The sequence below is a fragment of the Dromaius novaehollandiae genome, chromosome 7, assembly GCF_036370855.1.
Source record: "Dromaius novaehollandiae isolate bDroNov1 chromosome 7, bDroNov1.hap1, whole genome shotgun sequence".
Classification (NCBI taxonomy): domain Eukaryota; kingdom Metazoa; phylum Chordata; class Aves; order Casuariiformes; family Dromaiidae; genus Dromaius; species Dromaius novaehollandiae.
Window position 1 is genome coordinate 23,837,631 of NC_088104.1, and position 22,948 is coordinate 23,860,578.

A 22,948-nucleotide genomic window follows, 5' to 3' on the forward strand; every position below is an offset into this window, starting at 1 on the left:
GAGTAATGTCTATTTACATATAGTTTCTAAATTAGAACATCTTTTAATTCTACCAGTAATTAGAAGGGAGGCGTCAAGTTCATGGGACAAATAAGAGAAGTAGAGATGGAAGAGGAACTTGATTGAGCAGACTTGTACTTTTTCTAGGAATGCAAGTCAGAATTTCCAGAGTTATGATTAATGATAACGTCACTGGAAAAGCTAGATGCTTCAGAACTTCATTCAGCCTCTTGACTCAGCTAGAGTTCAGGGAAATGTCAGGGACCAGAGGTCATTAGGGTCTTTCCTTTGGATGTTTTGGGGAGTTAATTCCTTCACCTGCGTCTTTTGATTAAGAGTTCTATAATAAATCTGCCAATGGCATTGAATCTCTTCTTTTTACCCTTTCCTGTCTTTACCCAGAAATATTCAATATTGCTTTCCTCTTCCTAAGCTTGTAACAACTTACCGTCTTTGACAAACCGTAGCACACCCTAGCCTTGTTTCTGTCCTATCTTTCTTGAACAAGCAATTCTGTTCTGTAACTAATATTCAAGTCCTTTGATTTAGCCGATCAGTTATTTGTGATTCCAATGAAACTGAGGTTTTGTTTGTTAAGAAGACTTCAAATTCTTTCTGTTAATTCCCTGTCATCCTGGCACTTCTGGTAACAGACACGTCAGATGTTTGAGCAGGTTGCCTTATTTGTTTCTCTTTACTTCTGTGCAACCCTTAATGCAATTTTTCTGAATATAGCCCCTTATGCTGTTATAAAGGTACTTTATTTCTATAGCAATATTTCCTTAAAGGAGAAACATATGCTATTTCAGTATGCTATGCCGATATACCAGTATATATGCCAATTTTATAAATATGTGTATGTATAAATATATGTATACGCACACATATACACATGCACTCACATACCACATATACAGAAGGGCATACACACACCCCATTACTATGCCCACACCAGCAGCTAAACTGCTTTAATTTCGTGGTAGAAAAAATATTCTCCTAAAACAGACATACTGCAACTTGAATAGAAAATGCCTAAATCATTTCATCATTAAAATGATGTATTTTTGACAGTTCTAGGTTAGATTGAATGTAGTATTCTGGAAAAGCATAATTTGGAAGAAGAAAATATTGTTTCCTGTCCTGGGGAATGCTGGAAGTTTGTAGCTGAAACGCTGTGTCCTTCCCATTCCTGATACAGCTGAGTGCCCATAAGGACCCTCCCCTAATCGCACCGACATGCTCCTGCCCAGTCATGGCTAAATCACATTTAGAATCTTCCAGGCTGTGTCCTGGCATTCAGAAGACTTAAAATGCAGATTTGGCATGAGTACAAGGTAAAATGCCAAGTGACTTGTGACAGCAAATAAATTACTGTGATAGAACACTGTCCCAGATTGTTAATACCTTTTGCACCTGATTCTCACATTGGATTTCTATTTATGAGCAAACAGGAATACTGTGCTAACCTTAATTTTTAGGTTTAGTTGAGTTTTCTAAAACAGATTCAAGACAATTGTTTTTTAGGGAAAAGTTATCTAGATCTTGATTAAATCAGTTTTGAGGCTCAATGAATCAGAGCTCTCTCCCTGAACCACATACTGCACTACATGCTTTATGCATTTTTTTAATATAGCACTTGATAGGCAACTCTGAGTTAAAAGGTAACAAAAATATACATAAATAATATACCAGCAGAACTGTCTTCTTTAAATGTACCAGTATATCAAGATAAAGAGAAGGCAAAATGAAAAAAATGGTATCACATTAAGCCTACTGTGAAGAAATAGACACAAGCAGCATGTAAGCAAAGACCTACATTTATCATCTGTGTAATTGTCATAAACTGTATTTATCATCTACCTTTCCTATCCTGAGCAGCAGTCAGATCCAGTGATCCACCTCTGCTATGATTACTTCTACACCAAATCTCTAAGAAGCCTACAGATAGCTTCCCTTCAAACCAAACCAAACACAGAAATTAAACTCCTTGTCTTCTTACCATAGAAATGTTCCTCTTAACTCCAGTCTCCCTGCTGCAACTAATCTTAGTCAGAAAAAAAGACACTTTTACAATCCTTTCTTGTGTGTCATTTTAATAAAAAATAATTTGATTTTAAATGTTCCCTGATGAAGAAATGAAAAACCCAATCCTGACGGATGCTGCATACAGTTTTTTTTTCTCTCACCTGTCTGTTTTCATTTTCTCCTATTGCTTTTTTTCCTGTATCCCTTGCAAGCTACTTGTCTGCTGCTCCCTCCAATTTTTTCCTGCACTCAGACTATTCCTTTTATAATGCTGCTCTCAGGTAAACAGTCCCCTCTTATCTGTTAGGCTTCCTCTCCATCTTTTTTTAGGCTCATACTTTTCCATACATCTTTCATACTTGCGTCTCACTCTTTACACCTTATATCTTCTTTCCTGAAGTATCTGTCTTGCCTGGAGCTTATTTTGTTGCCTTTGATTTTAAGCCATTAGAGACGGACAATGTTTGTAGAGAGCCATGTCAGTATGTGGTTTCTAATAGTAATGGGCCATGTCCTGATGCTTTATTCAGACAAAAGTCATATTGATTTAGGGTCAGGCTTTTTTCTAATTGTTGAGTAAGGACTTCAGATTTTGGCCAAATAACGTCAATGGTAAGCCTGACAGATTACAAAATATTAGATATTAAAATGACAGCATTATAATTTACAGATTCAGCCTCTCTGTTTCCTTCTAGATCTAGCTGAGCTGGTCTGCCACTTCTTTCAGGATGTCCCCTGTGCCAGCAGTAGGGGAACTGCTGTGCTTGATCTGATCTGACAGCCACCTTAGTCAAGTGTCCTGTCCCTGATTCTGTCCAGAGAGGTCATATCTCTCCAAGAAAAAGATAACAGCCCCATAGTCAGCAGATTTGGGACAACCTTTCTTCCCCTACCGTCCCCCCTACAAGGTCCTGGAAAATAATAGGGCAGGAGACAAGCTGCCCTGGAGACACCTGAAGGTACTGAAAACAACTATTATTTCAGACAGTTGAGGAGGTGATATGGGAAAACGCTATTTTACATATTATCTAGCTTAATCAGAAAGTATTAACTGATAAGATGAAGGTGGAAGGTTGTATGTCTAACTGATCACAAAACAGTAAAATTAATGATGCTAAAGAAGGCATGGAATAGCAGAAAAAGATGGGACTTCAAAAAGCAGATTTTAGTTGGCTTAGGGAATGAATGGGTGGGTAGATCTTTTGGAAGAAATTCAGAAGGAAAAAGGAGCATAGGAGAGCTGACAGTTACTAAAAGAGGCATATTAAAGGCACAACAGCAGACTATCCTGATGCAAAGGAAGCACCAAGAGAGAGCAATATGGTTTCATCAGGAGCTCTTTAAGTACCTAAAAAACAAGAATGAATCACACAAAAAAGTGGAAACAAGAACAGATGACTAAGGGCAAGTTTAAAGGAATAGTCACATGGGTATCAAATCAGGAAAGCTAAGAAACAAAATGAGTTAAACTAGGAAAGGACATAAAAGCCAATAAAAGGTTATATACATACAGACACACACACACAGAGTAGACAGAAGAGGAAGACAATGGAAGGTTCATATCCATTATCTAGCAGGAAAGATAGCAAGTAACAGATGTCACAGAGAAGACTAAAATATTCCATGCTCTTTTCTGCTTAATGCGTCTACAAAAAAATCTTAGATATGCAAAGCAATTACTTTTAACAAAGGTCAAGAAGCATACACCAGAAAAGGAGGTAATGGGTTAAATGATATTAAGAAATGACAGACGGTTTCAGATCCTGCTGACTAAAAAGTGTAGCTGGGATAAAGTGTAGCAGTGGATAAAGCCTGCCTCCCTGTAGCCTTGTGTCTCCTGCTCAGATGAGCCCATAGTGAAAGTTCTGACTGAAATTTATATGGAATATTCATAACCAGGTTCTTCTGTGTGAATCTTCCAGTGTCTACTATCATGGTTTCATTCACACTGAATTCTTTCCTGCCATGCAGGACTCTCTATATACATGCTTATTTTCACAAAAACTGTAGAAATGTGTTACCTTTGAGACCCCTACTATCCAGTGCAATGGGGCTGGAAAGTGACTAACGAGTTCAAAAGTTATGGCACAGCCTGACAGGCAAGTATACAGTGTGATCACATAAACTGTGTTTCCATCGGAAAACAGGCTAAAAATTACCCTGGAGTGCCTAAAAAGAAAAAAATAATCTCTGCATGATGATTCATGATTTTGAGAATTCACAGAGTACAAGGGAGATCCTGGAGGACTGAAAAGGATGAAAATACTGCATATCTTTGGAGTTAAGAGTTCAATTGACCTAACTTTCATATATAATTCACCCATCTCTGAAAGATACTATCATAGGTTATCAGGCATTTAGTCTATTGGCATGATGAAGATAATAATATGATAGAAAACAATTAAGCCATAAGACATTAAGATGTAATCTTAGGATCATTATTGCATCAGACCAACCTAATTTCCTCCTTAGACAGAGTAACAGGCTATTGAATAAGAAGGAAGCAGTAAATAAAATATCTGTGCTTTAACAGAGCTTTTGGTTTGGGTCTCTCTAATTTTGCCTGCAATAAAATATAAAAAACGATGTAGATGAAATCAAGCAACAGTTGACACAGAAGTAGTTAAATATTTCTCCCAAGAGATATTTATCAATGGTTTCCTGACAAATCAGGATGGCACTGCAGTTACCATCCTTCAGGGGTTTCTCATGGGTCCTATTCTATTCAATCTTTCATTTAGCAGCTGGTTAATAGAACAGGGAGTAAACTTGCTAAAATTTGCAGAAAATCTGGAAGGGTTTGCAAACACATTGGAAAACAAATCAGAATTCAAAATATCTAGATAACTTAAAAAGCAGTCTAACTTTAACATGCTTAAATTACAGACACTAAGTACTACCCATGACAAAAATAAAGCAGAATATATCAACATAATAGGGTGACAGTTTAACGGGGCTACAGGATTGCAGAAAAGGCTATGAAGGTTAGAGTGGATATCAAACTAAATATGAGTCAACAACATGATGATGTTGCAAAAAGCCATTTCTCATTCCAGGATGTATTAAGAAGTGTGCAGCATGTGAGATGCAGGACCTAATTATTTTGCAACCTTCAGTGCCGCTGAGGCCTCAGCTGGAGCATTCTGAGAAATTTTGGGCAATGCACTCCAAGAAAAATTTAAACAATTTGGATGGAGATGAAATGGAATCAACAAGAATGATAAGTTGTTTTGAAAATACAGTTTACGAGGAAAGGTTGAAGGAATGGGGCTTGGTTAGTTCAGAAAAAGAGACTGAGGGGAGAACACATTTTAAAAGGCATCACACAGAAGGCAATGATCAACAGTTCTTTGTACCCACCTGAAATATAACACGTAATTGGCTTAATTTGCAGAAAAGATGAGTAGACTAGACGAAAAAAAGAAAAACAAAAAACCCTTTCAACTTTACGTCTAGATTAGATGGAATGGGTTTATGGAAGTTATGGAATGGGTTTATGGAAGTTGTGGAATCCCCTTCATTTGTGGTTTTTAACAGCAGTCTGCACAAACATCAGTCAGGGATGACCTAGTTCCCCATTTCCTGCCTCAGGACAGGGATGGACTAGATGATCATTTAAGGTCTTTTTCTGCTCCTCTACCTTTCTGTTTTCCTGTAACAATTTCAGTACTAGAGGACCTTTTTTGTTTAAGTTGGCTGCTATAGATAAAGCAGTGCAACTGTTGTGTGCAGCCAAGGCCTTAGTAAAACAAACCAAACCACCATTTAAAATAAGAAATAATTAGGAAAATGAAAAAAAATAAAGAACACTCAGTTTAACAACTTTAAAACATAAACATGACAGAAAACAAACAGAAAGAGATAAATACCCCAGATTTTTTAATGACAAGTGCTATTAACATTCTTTTAGGTAGCTTGCACTTAGATATCTTTGCAAGTCCTTCATCCCATACTCACTGTGTTCTATTAATAGTGATGACAGAGTTGACTGTCATGTTGACCAGTACGAACAATGACATGGCAGAAATCACAGTGCTGTGTTAAATTTAACTGTATAAAACTTTGTTCTTGATTAATTACTTATTTCTTAAAGTACAGATCTATTGGCCAAAACATTCATTCAATAACCATGGAATTGTCAAATGAGATTTTGAATTCTTTTAAAATAACCAAGGTAGTAACAGGTATTTTGTTTTTAATTCTTAATTTTAATGTGGGTTTATTTAAACAGAAAAAATGTTTCTGTTTCTTAACAACAAACAGAAATGATATATGAAATATAGAAAAACAACTCACAGGAAAACTGTGAATGAAGCTCTGTCAGCACCTCAGGGTTATGGTGATACCATAAACCACACGAGAGCTTTTCTCCTGTGCTTAAGATGCTGTCATCAGAAACCTTCAATGTTTATCCATGGTAGCCTCAGGTATTGCTGTTACCAGTACTTAGATTATCAAGCTATGCACATGCACAGAGGTACAAAGTGTCAAGCTGTAGTTACAGTTGAGCTGATGACACTTTCATCCTGAGAGCTAATGCAAACTCTTTCAAAGAAACAAAAATATCATTCCAGTTGAAGTCTTCATGCCTACTATTAAACTACTAGATGATTTCTAAGAGTTAATTTTAAAAAAACTCTTTTTATTTCTTTTTCCATTTTTTCTAAATGCCAAGAGGGCCTCTTCTAATTATCCAACCATAAAAGAAAGATTCCATTCCAGCAACATCTTAAAATATTTATTTAAAATGACTTTCCTAGAACTCTATAATGGTTATGTTTTGAGACGAAGCTTGTAGTTTACAAAATATACCATAGCATAATAGTTTTTGATGTGTTGCAACCAATGAAAAAAAGAAAAGAATGCAATTCCTATTACTTGGGCTTTATCCTATGCTTGTCCAAAGCTGGATAAAAAGAAATAGATTAGTAAAACACAGACATCTAGTTCAAAATATGAGATGTGTGGCCACAGGCTATACATAACATGTCACATATTGCCAAGATCCCCATCAAAAAATCTGATCAACCACTTGAAAATATTGTGAATTATTAGAACCAAACTAAACGGTAATTTATCCAAGTTCAATGTAGTTCTTACATTTAGCTCTCTCATTTCTGTAGACAGGCATGTTTAATTCTGTTTATGTTTTCTGGATGCTGCTAGCTGAGGACAACCTAAGAAGTAACTTAGCAAAGTAGCGAGACCAGAAAGCAACATGCCCACTGCTTCAGTTGGGGTATGATATTTGCAAGGTAACTGAGAAAGTGATTAGCTGTAATTTCCAGTCTTAACACACAATTGGAGGCAGGATTTTTACGATGCAGAAACGTGGGTATTACAGGAACACTGACACATATCAGCTTATTCCTTTTCATTTTCTGGACTGGATTTTTGGTCGTCCTGCATGCCAAAATGTATGCCTTTTTTTTTTTCTCCCAACCTTGTTTAAAGCACATGGAAGAGTTATAAACTATCTAATGTAAGAATTAATGTAACTGTTCAGGAAACATTGAGAAGAAAGCACAATGGTCCTGCCTATAAAAATAAGTTCTTGTACATGCAAAAAAACCCATACACAACAAACTTTTCAGACTGTACTTACAAAATGAAAGTATGCTTTTGTGGGTATGGTGTATGTAGAATTGCTTCTTTTAAAACCAGCTCAAATTGAAATCAAATTTTAGGCCTTCCCATCTTTCCACCCCTCTGGGATAATGTTGCATATAGAGTGAATGGCATCATAAGGGAATTCGTTTGTATCTCATCTCTTTTTTCACCAAGTTGTATTCCCAGACTGTTCCCAGCAGCTGTTCATCTAATTCATCAGCAAGAACCATAGAATATATTCAACGAGATTATACTGCTTCATTCTGCCCCTTTGGAGAAGCAGAGGAAAAGTACTGCAGTGGGAGAGGTAAGAATGCACTACATGAGCGTATAGGAAAATGCAAAATTCCCACAGTCCTGCAACTCAGCTAAACCTTAGTTATAGGGAAAGCCCCACAAGCTGCCCTTTGATGTGTTAATTGAAATCTAGCTTTCCACATGGTTCCATTTTCTTCTCAACACAAGGGACACTTGCTGCTCTTGAGAAAGAAAAAATTAAATGCTTGTCATATAGTTTTTCCTTGCTTACTTCAAGAACAAAGAGTCAAGACAGGCATTGAGAAAGCATCCAAGAGGATCAGATAAACAAATAAAAATGCTCACGTATCTGCATATGATGGTAAGACAATTCCTCGACATCTTTTCTTCTCCTGTGCTCCAGCATGGACAAAAGATGGTGTCAAGCCTGTTAGGCCTCCTCCCTGTCTTTTCTATTGCAGCCTTCAGTGAGCATAAGGCTTGTTAGTATCACAACAAACAGGGACTTGGTAGTTCAAGTGAATCCACTCTTCTGGGGTATAATCAAAAGCTAAATCAAAATCAGGTCGTAAGTTAAAGCCTCAAACTGCAAACCAACCCAGATAGTAACAGCAGATATTAAAACATGCTACAGTATGTAGAAATGACATTGACTTTTACCAGCACTTTATGAAAGAGGCACAAAGATCAAACCAGACCCATTCATCTCTTGCTTGTAATCTGCTCAATGGCTGTCCAGCAGTGTTTCACAGAAGTATTAACAATCATAAAAACTAGAGATGGAAAAGGATTCTGTGCATCCTTCAGTCCATGCAGATTTTTTGTTATATATTATCCAATGCTTGGTTCAGTATCAAGTATTGGTGAGTTTTACTAGGTGAATCTGCAGCCCAGTAGTTCTCAGTACATTACAGCATTCTTCTTTATGGTCTGGCAGTGTTAGTTTTTGTCTATTTTTCTAGAGGGCAGAAGTATTTTTTTGCTGCACTCTCCCATTAGCTTCCCAATTCTCCAATTACTGTCCACTAATAATAAATATTTGTATTTGCAGAATTGTTTTCTTGTCCCTACTAACCTCTGTAGGGTAAGCAGGTGCTGACATGGCCCACCCTTAAAACCAGTCTACAGTTTTAAATTTTATTCCATAATTCTTAGTAAAATTCTAATGTTCTGCAGATTTACTCCATTCATGTAATCAAAGTTATGTTACATCTTGACCCAAGGCTGTTCTTTTCACAAACAATTCACATTTCTTGCGTATTTGTAAAAGTCTCTCTCAGTATGCGGATACTGTGGCATATCTTGAGTATGCCCTGTTGCTCTCTGAGTACATGTGCAATTTAAGTCCTTCATTATGACCTTATTTTAAGATATTCTCTATTTCCCATCTATGTTATTTTTCAAACCCCTTCTTTTAGATTGTCTCCAATCTGTTGGACCCATTCTGGTAAGGAAGTGTCTATAACTGAATGTTTTCAGTCTGGTCTGACAGATGTATGCCAGGATGAATTTGGTATCATAGTTCATATATTAGAGGAAAAGATTGAAACTGCATCCTCAGCAAGACTGATTAAGGGACAGCTTGAATCCATAAGGCATTTCACAGCATATTGCTAAAGAAAACACCTGTAAGAATAAGAAAAGTGAATCTATTGCATATTTTACAAAAAGCCAAATACTGGAGATATTTGGCACACTAGCTTGAAAAGCACTAGCATGAAACGAGGCAATGAAGAGGTCAATTTACAAAGCTGAATATCTATGGATGGTGACCTCTAATACCTCAGTGAAGAACTTTGCTCAGTCTTGAGTAAAACTTTTGCTTTGCTGTCAGACTCCTAAAGGACTGTCACCTCACAGTACTGTCTTGCTTCTTTGTGTTTTGACATACATCAATTTTTTTCATTTTACATTGGAAAGTTATTCAATAAACACCTCTTTCTTCCTTTTTTAAGTTCTTTCTACCATGTGCACACATGCCTTCAAGAGTTTTCCTATTTGCACTCAAGGATGCTCAAGTTTCTCAGAGTGGATCATTACAAAGAAATTCCAAGGCCAGTTTTAGTACAAGTCTTATTTTACCATTTACAGTGAGAAGAATTCACTAATGTAGACAACAGCCACAAACAAAGTACCATTTGATCTGAGAGACAGCTGATTTTAAGCATGCGATCAAATACAGGCCAGGAAGAACTAAGACTGATGTGTCAGACCTGCCTTTAAAAGAAAAGATTACACAGTGCACTGAAGCTCCCATTATAGCTGTTATTGCCACGTGTATGTTCAAGTTCAGCAGAAGGTGATCTCTCTTGCTTTGGCAGGAGGGACCCAGACACTATTCAGAAAAAGAACAAGTGTTTCCATGTCATTAATCCAGTTGAATCCAGCTGAGAGAAGGAATCAGAAGGATAAAGTAGAGATCCAATTTCATGGGGAGAAGCTGAATTAAATTTTGGACTGCCCTACACAAGTATCTGGGGAGCTGCAGGAAATTACTATGCAGTACAATTTTATCTACAGGATACCTTCTCATGCAAACATGTCAAGGAGTTATTTTCTTAGCTGATATCTAAACAGCCCTATCAAAAAAAGACTCTCTCTTCCAGTCTTACCCAGAAGAGATTGAGCAACAGTCTTCAATCCATGACCTGTAGGCAACACGCTGCCCAAAGACCCTCTATAATGTTGTGTGTGTCCACAGCACACTACCTACTGAGCACTGGGTCAGTGAAAGCTGGGATCCCAGTCATGACTCTTTTCTTTATTTCATGAGGTGGAAGATACCTCACAGATATGTGCGCACAACAGTATCTGCTTTACAAAAGGCAAGACCTGGGGAGAGGAAGCTAATACATAGCTAAACAGAACCACACAATGAGAGCTGAAAAATCAGATAGTACCTTGAAGGGCTTTAAAAAGTTACTTAGCTATAAATGGTGTGATTTATTAATAAAAATCAAATAAAGTATACCACATCAGACATTCTTTGCTGAGTTTCAAAAAAGTACCAAAAAATAAGTGCTAATCACAGTTCTGCAAAGAACTCCAACTCATCCCGAGTCTATCTCATCGAAGTATGAAGAAAATAATATTATACAAACCCAGAAAGCTGGTGACTAAATTAATATACTGCTCTACAGGATGCTTGAAGTAGCTATTATTGGCTATGGATGTCATTCAGTGTTATCCTCTTTCTATGCCACTGCATTGATGATGTGCTGGCAGAGGCTGTATTTTATACATTAGCTTTCCCAGGAAAGCACAGCTGCACCTTAGGGGTAAAATTCTGATCCTACTGAAGTCAGTGGCAAAGCTCTCATTGTTATAATTTCACATTAGGAGTTATTGTATGGAGAGATGTACTAATCCTTTCTTCCTCATCTGTCTCCCTAGGGAAAACTTATTCTCACTTTTGCAAAATCTTATATAATACTCCATGCAGACACATAAAAGAGCATATCTATCAGACCTAACCACTAAAAGACAATGCCACTCATTTTTTGCCTTCCAAAGACAGGTTCACTGTTCACATTCAACCGTCACAGAAACAACAGTCAAAGCAATGCCTGTCTTAAGTGATAGGATTCAGTCAAGGTTTAAGCAACGGAGGGAAGCCAAGAGAACATAGCATGTTATCAGATATATGAAGTGTATAGTGGTATTTGTTATTCATGTATTTAATAAAGTTCATAGGTGCCAGAAGCAGCCAAATTATTTGTTTCATTGCAATCAAAACTTAACCTTGAACCACTAAAATCAGTCATAAGATCCATGAAGACAACTTTGTATACAATTTCAATCTTTTTATAAAAAAACCTACCCAATTTTCCTACTAGACAGTTCCACTTCTAGTAGTAAGGATAAGTGCCTAACAGCAGACAGGGCTCCTTGGCTCCTAGCATTCTAAAAACTAATGTAATTTGCCTAACTTTTTAGTTTAAAGGAGGCTACCTGCTTCCTATAACAATGGTCCTTCCTGAGAGGACATCTCCCATCATGATTTGTATGATACCTACCTATGATAATTTCCCAGTGGGAGTTGCACTCTGGATAATAAATGCAACTTATTTGTTCCATACAGATTTGTGCCAGTTCTTCCCTTATTCTAGTCATATTTTGATCTTCATTTTGATGATAGTGCCATAGTACACTCATAAATTCATATGCCAAGTTATTATAAAGTAAAAAAATTCCCAAAGAAATTGTAAAATACTCTGTATACCTTGTTCCAAATCAAGTTTTTAGATCCTCAGTGATAAAGGATAATGTATGGTCACATACATATTCACACATCCATTTATTTATAACATTATTTACAGGAAAACAAAATAGCAGCAAGACAACATGAAAGAAATGCCCCTTTGCTGTAGCTTCTAAGACAGAGTCAAACCATTCCTAAAGAAAACTCTGCTCTCACACAGTCAGGCTTTGCTTTTACCGTGGAAGGATCCATTGTTCTACATGATACATGTTTTATTCCTGAGCTTTGGTAGATCTCTTAGACACTCCAAGTTTCAGTCTTGAGACACCTACAGAAAATAGATTGAGATAATAATGTGGTTATTATTATCTGAAAAGGCACAGCAAAGAACAGAAGCCAAATGGGCAGTATCCTCCATCTCTAATATATAGCACTGTTCTACATTAGCTGTGTGTCTTAAGTACCAGAGTTATTGCTATGCATGTTATCATATTGCCCTAACCCAGTCACGAGCTGACAAAATGTGATTGAGATGAGATTATTATTCACCAGGATGGGACGATTTCTTAGTCAGACTCACATCCAATTACAGTTAAGTGGCTGTATTGAACTCCAGGATTACAGACATGCCCTTTTTGCTGATGTGACAGGTACAAAATGTCCAGGTTGTTTGAGAATCCTCTATTTATGCGTGGCTTTAGTGGTCCTTTATGATGGTAGGTATTCATGGCTGTTGGTCCTGATGCTCAGGAATGATACACTGTTTGCTGGATAGCTTCTTGGGGTGGGATTCAGCAATTTGAAAGCAAAGTCTACAGCGGTTTGGGGGGCAAGTTATGTTTTCTCCTTTATAGCTTGAATCGGCTGTGACACCTCCTCGTGGTCCCGCTGGATACCCCTGCCAGAGGAACTAAGGGCATCGCTGTCCCAGGCGTAATGGTGGCGACTAGTAGTTGCCTCCGCCCTGTCGAAGTATCCTTTCGATCTTCGGCAGTAAAGGGGGGCCCTAATTGGCTTACAAAAAAGCATCCCGGACCCCCCCAACGCCATTGGCCCAGTGGCGATCTGTCAAATTTGGGCGTGGTGGCGGTCCAACGATCGCCGCCGACGTGGCTCTGCCTGCTGGGGGACAGGCACCCACAAAACCTACCGGACGTGACACGGCACGTCTGCTACTAGGGAGCGGGAATGGCTTTGCTTGTCTGCCTGTCGGCTGATCGAGTGTGATGGTCAGGGGAGACCTATCCAGTGGTCCCCCTGAGCCAGTGTCTGTGCTCTACCCGGGCGTTGTAGCGGGGCGCGGGCCCTGTGAGGTCCTCTGGCCTCTAGCGAGACAGCAGGACCAAGTGGCGACAACCTACCGCCTGACCTAGCCCAGTAGATTGGGCATGTCGCTTACCTTTAGTTTAAAGCAGAGTAAAATTCTTCACATGGACGGTGAGTCTGCTCAGTCTTCCGGAACCGCTGGTACCCCGTCTATGCTTTACTCTTGGCTTGAGCTGGAGGTGGTGGACGAATGGCACATCTGTGGGGCGTAAGAACGGGCATGCCATTACCATCGGCTGCACCAAGCCCCTCAGTCCGGCACTTCTATCTAGACGCAGATGTTGCCTCCATTCTCCAAATGACGCACTAACTGGATTTGACAGCGGACGAGCCGCTTCTAATAACTTGGAAAAGGTGCCCTGTCCCGTACAGGGTTTGATAAATAGCCTTCACTTTTCAGTACTGTTATTCTGAACTCTAGCCCTTTTCTGTTCACCTGGTAAAGGGTGAGAAGAACCCTTTCAGCAAGGAGATCTGCAGGGTCTTGGAAGAAAGAGCCGCTTTGAGGACCAGGAAGCCAGTCACTGAGGCTAGCATACGTTCAGAATAACTCAAGAGATGCCAGGCTCTGGCTCAAAAGACCAATTGCACTGATACTGCAAATTTCCCATAAAGAGAGAGCAAGTGCAGAGTTCACAAAAACATTAGCTTTTTACTGCTTTTCAGGATCACAGCTTAACTGTCATCTTCCCTTAATACAAGCAAGTAGTTATTGCTATGAATAAACTCAGAAATGCTACTTACAATCTGATGTGTCTAATGCTGGATATATTTAGTAGAATATTAAAGCCCTAATTGCTGTTAGTGATTATGGGTATTTTCCCACAAAGCACTTTCCAAATATAATCACAAGCTAGATTCATGTCTGATTTCAGTAGGATCTTGCTTTTGTACAAAAATCACAAATAAATTGTAAAACATTACAGGTCTCAAGCACCTTGTTAGATATTATCTTGTCCATAAAGACTTTGTATAAGATACTTCAGAGATCTACACAAAAATGCTGAAACTGAAAGGGACTGAAATAGGCATATTATATACAGGTCCCACGCTCACAGACAGCTAGATTTCTCTTACACTTTGGATAGATACATAGTTTTCTGAGTGGCCTGCAGGGCAAAACTCCTTATGACCACTATCTGCAAGAAGAATTTACTGTCAACATATACTGTATATGAGAGGGAAAAAATGAGCACAGACCACATTCACACCAACCCGCTTGGTTCCTGAACACACTCATTTTCAAAATAGGTTTGTTCAGTAACATGAGCTTTGTTTCAAGTTTGTTTATGACAGGTCAGTAGAATCAAAATGAAGGGAGGCTTGCTAACTACTCCAAGCACTTGCCTTCTTTTTAATTTCTCAAGGGAATGAAAAGTGTATTGAGTTTTTCCTCCTTTGGCATCACGCACTGCTCTCACAGAAGATTACTGAAACATGACTTTGTGAGGGCTGTTTCAAGCAGAAGCATGTTCCTTTGTATAGGAACAATGTTAATTCCTGTCACTCCTAAAATCCAAGTGGAATTGTTGTTAAAGCTGCTCCTAAAGGACCAGGGAATTTGTGTCATTTAGTTCAAAGACTTTCATCGCCTCTATTAGACTAAACATAAATGTAATATAGCCAAGCCAGATTCCAAAGGTTATTCTTTCATTTAGGCAAAGTACTGGAGATGCAAAAGCTGTACAGCATTTACAGGAATCTAACACAGATTCGATAAACCAATTGAATAGGAAAGGAACATCCTTTCTAAATGCAAATTATTCAGGTGCGATTTGAGTTCCTTAAAGGTTACTCTTCAGTTCCCTTTCTCTGTCTAATAAATGAGAACACAGAACAGCTTAGCTTCCTTTTTCAGAAATCTTTGTATTAAGTCATCCTGCTGCTTCTATTATAGACCTTTTCTATACGGAGCAGATACAAGCTCTGGACTGCTTCTGTCCTGTGATTGCTGAACACCAACATTTATCTTCTACTAAAGCACCTCTGAGAAGAACTGAAAAACTAATTTTAAAAAGTGGGTCTGACAATGCAGCAAAGCACAGACATACTCAAGCTGCAGGATTGTCTCTTTTCTTTTCATTCAGCCAAAATATTCCACATTTTCCTATCTGAAAGAGTAAAATCACAAATATCAAGAAGGTCCAAAAAATGTGGCCCAAGCATACGTTGTATTGAACCGGTCAAAGTGTCAACAGATCTACCTGAACAGGTGTACACAATAGCTGAAGACCTGATTATTATATTTCTTTATGATGAAGTCTTGTCTTGAGTGAAGTTGGTGGCAGAACTTTCACTGGGTTCATCCAGACTAGAGTAACATTTATTATATCTTGAGATAGGGTATTAAGAATCATGGGAAAGAAATCTATTTTATTTAAATCACGTCATACTAGAGATGCTCTACAGGAGGGAGTACATTTGTGCATAATTTAAACGCTCCATAATAGCAGCCACTGACTAGGAAGCTGTTGTCCTTTTTGCCATTTTTTTGTGCAATTTTGTGTAATGCCCTTTTTTGGCACTGGCACATTCACTAGAGAAATCACAAGTATATTTCGTACAAATAGTTTGCATTTACTATGTAAATCTAGTTTCACCACAGCTCATTAAGCAGCATCTTCAGAATTAACAGAGATGACTGAGACTTTGGAGCTTTCAGACTAAAAAAAGACCAAAAGAAAATGTCAATAAATTCCACAAGAAAACAAAAATCAAATGATATTGCTGGGAATTCTTACTGTTACCTGACTGGGAATATCTCACTGTTAAAGACAAGACAGGGAAACCACTGTCAGTGCAGAAAAGAAGCATTAGCAGTTTAATGGATACAGAAAATATTTTGCATTTTCTATGTTTCTTTTCATACAAGGATGAAACATAGCAACTAATCACACAATGTTAGATTTTAGGCCTGAGTCCTGGCTACATTTTAGACAGTCACTAAGTCATATTCCATATCTACATCTCATCTCAGCTGCATCCTGTCTAAGTGGTACTAAAGTATTATCCATAATATACTAATGGTAGCACACATGAAATAGCTAGTGTTTTAGAAGCTGTGGGTGTAAAATAGACAAATAACAGTATGAAGTTCAATTAAAAAAAAAACCAGACACATTCTGTTTTTCATTTTGTGCAAAGCCAGCATCTGAAATAAGGAGAATTAGAATAAAGATTGAGAGTGGTTAATCAATACCTTCAGTATATGATGCATAACTGAAAGTTGGATTCAGTTCCATCTGAAGAGCATGTTAGAAAGTCCCACTATAAAGGGCTGGATAATGTAATATTTACTGAGTTTTCTTGTAGTGGAAGAAATCAGGGCTCCTACTGCTTTCTGAGATAGCCCTTTATATCTATCACAGACAGCAGGAATTCACTTGTAGGTCAAGTATTAGGCATTTGTCTTTTGGAGCCCAGGGATCTTGACTCCATCTACATGCTGCTGAGATGCTCTGAGAGTTTAGCAGGTGTTACAGAAATGAACAGACTAGTAGTCTACGACTAGGGGCAGACTATATATATTTTAAGACAGTGCATATATTTTAAGTCAGTGCAATCATCTGCCTTAGTTTAATCAGAGAGAGAATCTTGTTATCACCCTGCTGTAATATTGACAAGAAATCCCCCTCTATTGTAAAACTCTCTTACTTAAGTCTTACACCAGGTGGAAGGAAACTGATCAGATTGGTTTTGAGTTAAAAGCAAATAAAAAATACGCATTTCAAATTTTAACATAAGTTTCTAACTCATTGTGGTTTTGTAACTCACACACGGCTGACTAACTTTTAAAACCACAAACTTTGCATGATGTAAGTTCTCATGGAAAATGAGGGCACAGTCTCATTTTGAAGCTCACGTCTCATAATAAGAGAAATGACTTCTTTTTTAGCTAACCAATCAGCTGCAGGTGAACTGCCACAGCACAAAAACACCATATGGGTGATGCAATGGCTAGTCCTTCAAAACCTACCATACCGACATGCTTTTGGCACGCCATTAAAACTTCTGCCTCCAGAAGAGAATAACTGTCTCCAGTTATTTTCCTTACAAAAAACTAGCTCTTGAAACACAATGTGGATAGTTGGGATTAAAGTTTGACAGAATGTTTTCAGAAAAAACTATCTTCCCTCAAAACAGTCTTTCCCCCTGCTGCTATCCAGTTGCTGGACAGCCTTCCCTTAATGCAAAACCACCTTGAGTTTCGCTTGCCTGGCCTGTAATCAGCCTAAATAATGAAGCATTTGCTTAGCTTAGGCACGCCCCTGGGCCGTCCGTGGCCTGCCAGCACAACCCACCAGACCTCACAGCTTGTTCAAGGCCTCGCTTTGCTGGGAGACCTTGACAGCTGGGTGGGGAGCAGGCACCTGCGATGCCCACGCTCTGCAGCAGATGCATGCAGCAGGCACCACAGCCCTGCGCACGTGCAGCTCGGTGGCACAGCGCACGCGCAGCGGTTGAGAGGCCTGCCCCAGCACGGAGGTGAGTTCCCCCTCGCTGTAATGTATGCATTTAGCCACACTGCCTTAACTAATAACCAAACAGGATCTCCCCCTTCTCTACATCTCCCCTCCTTTCACATGGGGAAATACTTAGAAAACATTCCTTCACCTAGGATTCACGCAGAAGGCGCAGAATGTTGCAATAACAAAGCACTGAATCACCACTGTAAAACTTCATTTTTTAAAAGAAACTCCTACTGAACAACTGGATTATACAAATTTATCTACAGTGAAAGCAAAAAATAGCAGAAGTTTCTTTTTTGTAATTCTGATTTTCTGTCATGGCATTTTAAGTGGCAAATAAGGTCCTATTTTAGCAAATTTCCCAACCGTGTGCAGAAGTTTATCAGATATTAAAAAACCCACCAAGCCACTGTACTGGATTTTGCTATAATTTATCAACTGCAAAGATAAAGTTAATACAAACTTTCTCTGATAATATTTATTCAGAGAACTGATAATCTCCAGGCAGCCTGCCACAAACTGAGGCTTTTCACCCCCTGAAGACAATAGCGATAACCCAATCAAATAGTTAAAATTCACCCCTTCTAAGGCTTAACTTTTTCAGGAAATAAATCTAAGCCTTCTTCCTTAACTTAGATACTCTTCTGTTCCCTCCCTCAAGGTCTATTTGTTCCTTCTCTTCTGTATAGAGCGAGAGCACATGAACTATCCTGCAAGAGTTTTGATGCTTGCTAAGAGACTGAAACCTGCCACTCTCCTGTAATTTTTCTTTTCTTCATTTTTATTATACTTAAATAATATTTGTTTGTCACAGAAGCTATGATTTTCAAGAGTACCTATAATATAGGCACAGGTAAGGTTATGATAGGAGCAGTACTAAGAATGAAATCATTCACATTACCAAAGTTTCACATGAGTGTTCACTGTTCCCAGAGTTGGGCTTTAAATGTTCACCTCTATATTTAAAAACCTAAAACCGAAGGGCCAACTTTCCTGACGACTCAGCACGCATACTGACTGCAGAAGAATCTGGATCCTCAGCAGACCCCTTATATAAAAGTGCTTAGAAAGTCCAGACATGAAAGTTATGGCTTATACTCTTTTCCAGACCAAAATCTGAAAGTCCATTAATATCTTTCTTTTACTTCTCATGCCATAGTATTATTGGTTTTAGGAAGAACCTGTAGGCATACAACCTTTCTCTTTTAACTTCTGTTAAATGCCTCTTTACAGAATTTCTTTTTTCTCATGCCTGGACTTTTCTTTAATTGGATGCCTGCCAATTCTACCTCCCAGACTGCTGATGTTCCCTATGTTCTCATACGTGTGTGTGTGTGTGTGTGTGTGTGTGTGTGTGTGTGTGTGCGCGCGCGCGCGCGCGAGTGTGTGTGTGTGTTTATCTAAGCCCTTTGGGCTTCTTTTTGGCAAGAACTGTTTTTTTACAAAAATTCAGGGGGCACTGAAATATTTGGAAGCACTGTCATGTAGATAAAAAAGGTCGCTCTAGGCTCCTCTGGGAGCAAGTTCATTGCTGATCTCACCTAGTAAGCTGTGGATGAAAAGCAAGAAGCCTGAAGCTGTCATTGTTCATGTAGTTACATGTGGAGATTTATGTTAAACTTTGTATTTATTCACTTTACGAATATAAATAGTAGCACTTAGCACATTCCACTTGAGAATCTCCAAAAGCTTTGTTAATACAACCCCAAAAGTAAGGGTAGCTGGAAACAAGAATGTGAAAATGATATGGAGTATCACAAACATACATGGACTGTACCTCTACTAAAAAAAATGTTGGTAACATAACAGATAGACTGTACCATTCTTGATCTCACAGATGGAAGGAAAATCCACTGGAAACAACACTCAGTTAATATTTGCCTGTATTACCACATAAAACTCATGGCTTTCAAATAGTGTTGTTGTTTTTGCTTTCTTTTTTAATCTAATAGACTGCTTAAGGAAAAGGAAGATAAACAATTGTGAAAAAAATGGGAGCCCAAAGTATAATGTAAATTTAAATTCTACTGCTTTACTGGTATTTCCTTGGAAACATGTACCAATATGCAAAGTCTCCTGGTAATGGAACAACACAGATTTCTATGAAATCTGAAAACACGGGGAAAAATAAATATGCATTTTTCACTTCCTAACAACATACTTAAAAAGCCATTTTTTCCCTCATTGTTGATTCTCATTCTTCTCAATTTTTTTCTTCTGCTCCTCAAAGGACTGTTAAGTTTAGGAATAGGCATATTTTCTGACAGGTGCTTTCTCAAGTATTTGAATGAGAGATACATAGGAAAATGAACATCTTAAATAATTTTATTGTAAACGACTTATCTTAATCAATCGTGTTTATTTGGTTGACTGTCAGGTTTCATAATACTACCCATCAAAGAATGTTGTAGGACAAAAAAAGCCCGACTATCCTACACTAAAATATAAACACAAAAATATGAGCATCTTAAACCCAAAATCAATTTCAGCCCTTAAAGCAAAATAACAAGAGCAGTGAACAAAGCTATTGTCTCTGTGCAAGTGACTTTGAATTGCATTTTTTAATGAGATTAATGTAGATGGTCTTACTGATAGAGTATTTTTTTACCCATCATATCTGCATTTTTCTAGTTATAAGGAATATTGGGTACCTGTTAACCTGGATTCTAATTGCAAGCAACTAGTCTACATCTTGAAGCAACTCATAGACTTTAAGAGTCTTCTGGACTTACTTTGACATAAACGATATAAGAATCTGGGTCAAAGGATTCAAAGATTTTTCTTTCAGATTTAACCTTGAGGCCCTTTACTAAACATTAATTGCTTCAAAGCAAAATAAATATTTACTGTTTCTGATACTCTGCCTCAAGCCAATTGATGCAAGAAGAAAAGAGCATGGTTTAGGAGTTTGTTAAATATCTTAAAAGACGTAATAATACTTACATGCTTTGCAGACTGTCTGCCATGTAGTTTCCTTTTTCATCTGCTCTCATTTGTTATTAAAATAAGTACAGGCAAAATAAAAAGAAACTAAAAACAAGGTTCTTGTTGAATATATCAATTGATTCCTTGTAAGTGTCAGTAAAATAAAATACAGACTTATTGTCAGTGTGATTTTGTTCTTCTCTCTTTGTATAAGCAAGCTTAGGCTGTTTCCAATTTAAAAATAGACCTTACTTCACAGTATGGGAACTATCACTGAGTATTTATTCAACTCACTAATATTTGCTCTTAAATAAAAAGATGAAGTATTTGATTTACCTAGAATAAGATCATTAGTGTGTTTACCACAATTTTTATTTCAAAACAAATCATGTTCAGTGACAATCACAGATTTGGCACACGGCCTTTTATTAACACAAACTTCTTTGGTTGTTAGATCACAAAAATTTAGAAAGGATTACAGGATTGATTTTGAACAGCATTGTGTATCATCTTTGGGCTTAGCTCAGCCCCTGTGTAAACAGGCTTTGCATTGGTATCATTGCGAATTACACCCATTTACGCCAGGGATTAATATGCCAGGGTCTCTCTCTGTGAAATCACAGTTAAAGACACAGCTTCTAGCTACTGTTAGTTTCTCCTCATTTTAAGTAAATGCATGCTTAACTAAAGGCTGCACGGGTAGTTTGTGGTGATGGAGATTAAACTTGAAGTGAATATAGAAGATTCAGCCCTGCTCCACTTCAGAGTCAAAATGGTTTCGCAAGAGGGATCTTCACCCACATGCAAGTGCTGGAGTGCAAACCTCCTCCTGGAAATGCCTCACACTGTCTTTTCACTTCTCCACCCACCATTCTTTCTCATCATCTCACTGGTAAGCGTAATCAGTGTCACTGGAAACTAAGCTGCCCGATTCCTCAGAATGACATCTGACTACTGTGCTTAATAGAGTATGTAGCAAACAGAGCCATTAAAAGTGGCGACACTTTTCCTAGTGTTGAATAAAAGACTACTAGTAGGTTCAGATTCCCTAAGCCCATCTGCTAAATTCTGCACTGCATAACAACCCTTTTATTCAAGTTCAAAGATGCAGCTCCTCCATTTAAAGAGCACTTGTTATTTGGGAGGAAATGGAGGCCAGAGTGTGCCTGACACTAAAGAAAGCCAACAAATGTTGGCTCAGCAGTGGAGCCCTCCAATACAGCCAGCCTGACCTAAGCATAATTAATCAATTGCGTGTTCTTTTAGCAAACCAATTCTTCTTATTCCTTAGCTTTTAGCTAGTCCAAATGCCTATTTACAGTGATATTGTCATAAGTGACAGGAAAGTGTGCTAAGACTGATGTCTCTTCCTCTCTCTCAGGCACTGTACTGAATTTGTCATTCGCTATGAAATACTAACTTCTATATGATTGTTACCGATGGTCACACGAATTAGTATGCTCCCTTTTTATTTTTTTCCTATTTCTACCTTAGTTCAGTAAAATTTGCCTACCAGACCAATTTTGTATTCAACTTTATTCTCCAGCTCTGTTACTGAGCAATGTTAAAACCTCAGAAAAGGTGGAGAAAGGTTGTAGTTCTTTTGTTTATTGGAGAAAGGCATTTTAAAATCTCACAGAGTTAATATGCAGATTTCCCTCTCACACATATACATATAAAAATAAAAATGGAAAACCTCCCATAACCCATTTTTAATAACTCACCAAACTTTTAGCCTCATGCATATTGTGATTCCTTGGATTAGTCATAGGTTATACATTAAATATTGCTTTTATCAATGTAAGTTTGTTGCCTGTCAACTTGACTGACTTACCCTGCCTTTTATGTCACATATAGGGATAAGGTGGACCTTCTAAATACTAACATGTACTGTTATATACCATTGTCACGTTGTCTATCATTTGTTTGCCTAACCTGCCTTCACTCAAAGTTTTTTCTTGTCTCTAGGAAATTTCACCACATATTTTTTACTATGTTTTTTTCTAGCTGAATGGGACACACTACAGAGGAGATTATATATTGGATTTATGCACTAGCTATATAATATTCTCACTTTTTAAAAATCGTATTCATATCTTTTAACACTGAGGTTGTTTTTGTAACTACCAGCATA

General features: G+C 37.9%; 1 protein-coding gene across 2 annotated transcripts in view; it reads right to left on the reverse strand.

The window, feature by feature from the left end:
• Positions 1 to 12,173: 12,173 nt before the first annotated feature.
• METTL8 (methyltransferase 8, tRNA N3-cytidine) overlaps positions 12,174 to 22,948 on the reverse strand; it is a 78,848-nt gene continuing 68,073 nt past the window's right edge. For both annotated transcript variants that reach the window (XR_010389985.1, XR_010389984.1), the window contains exons 11-12: positions 13,494 to 13,619; positions 12,174 to 12,422 (exon numbers count right to left, since the gene is read on the reverse strand). The gene's annotated coding sequence lies outside the window, so the exon portion shown is untranslated. The remainder of the gene's footprint in view (positions 12,423 to 13,493; positions 13,620 to 22,948) is intronic.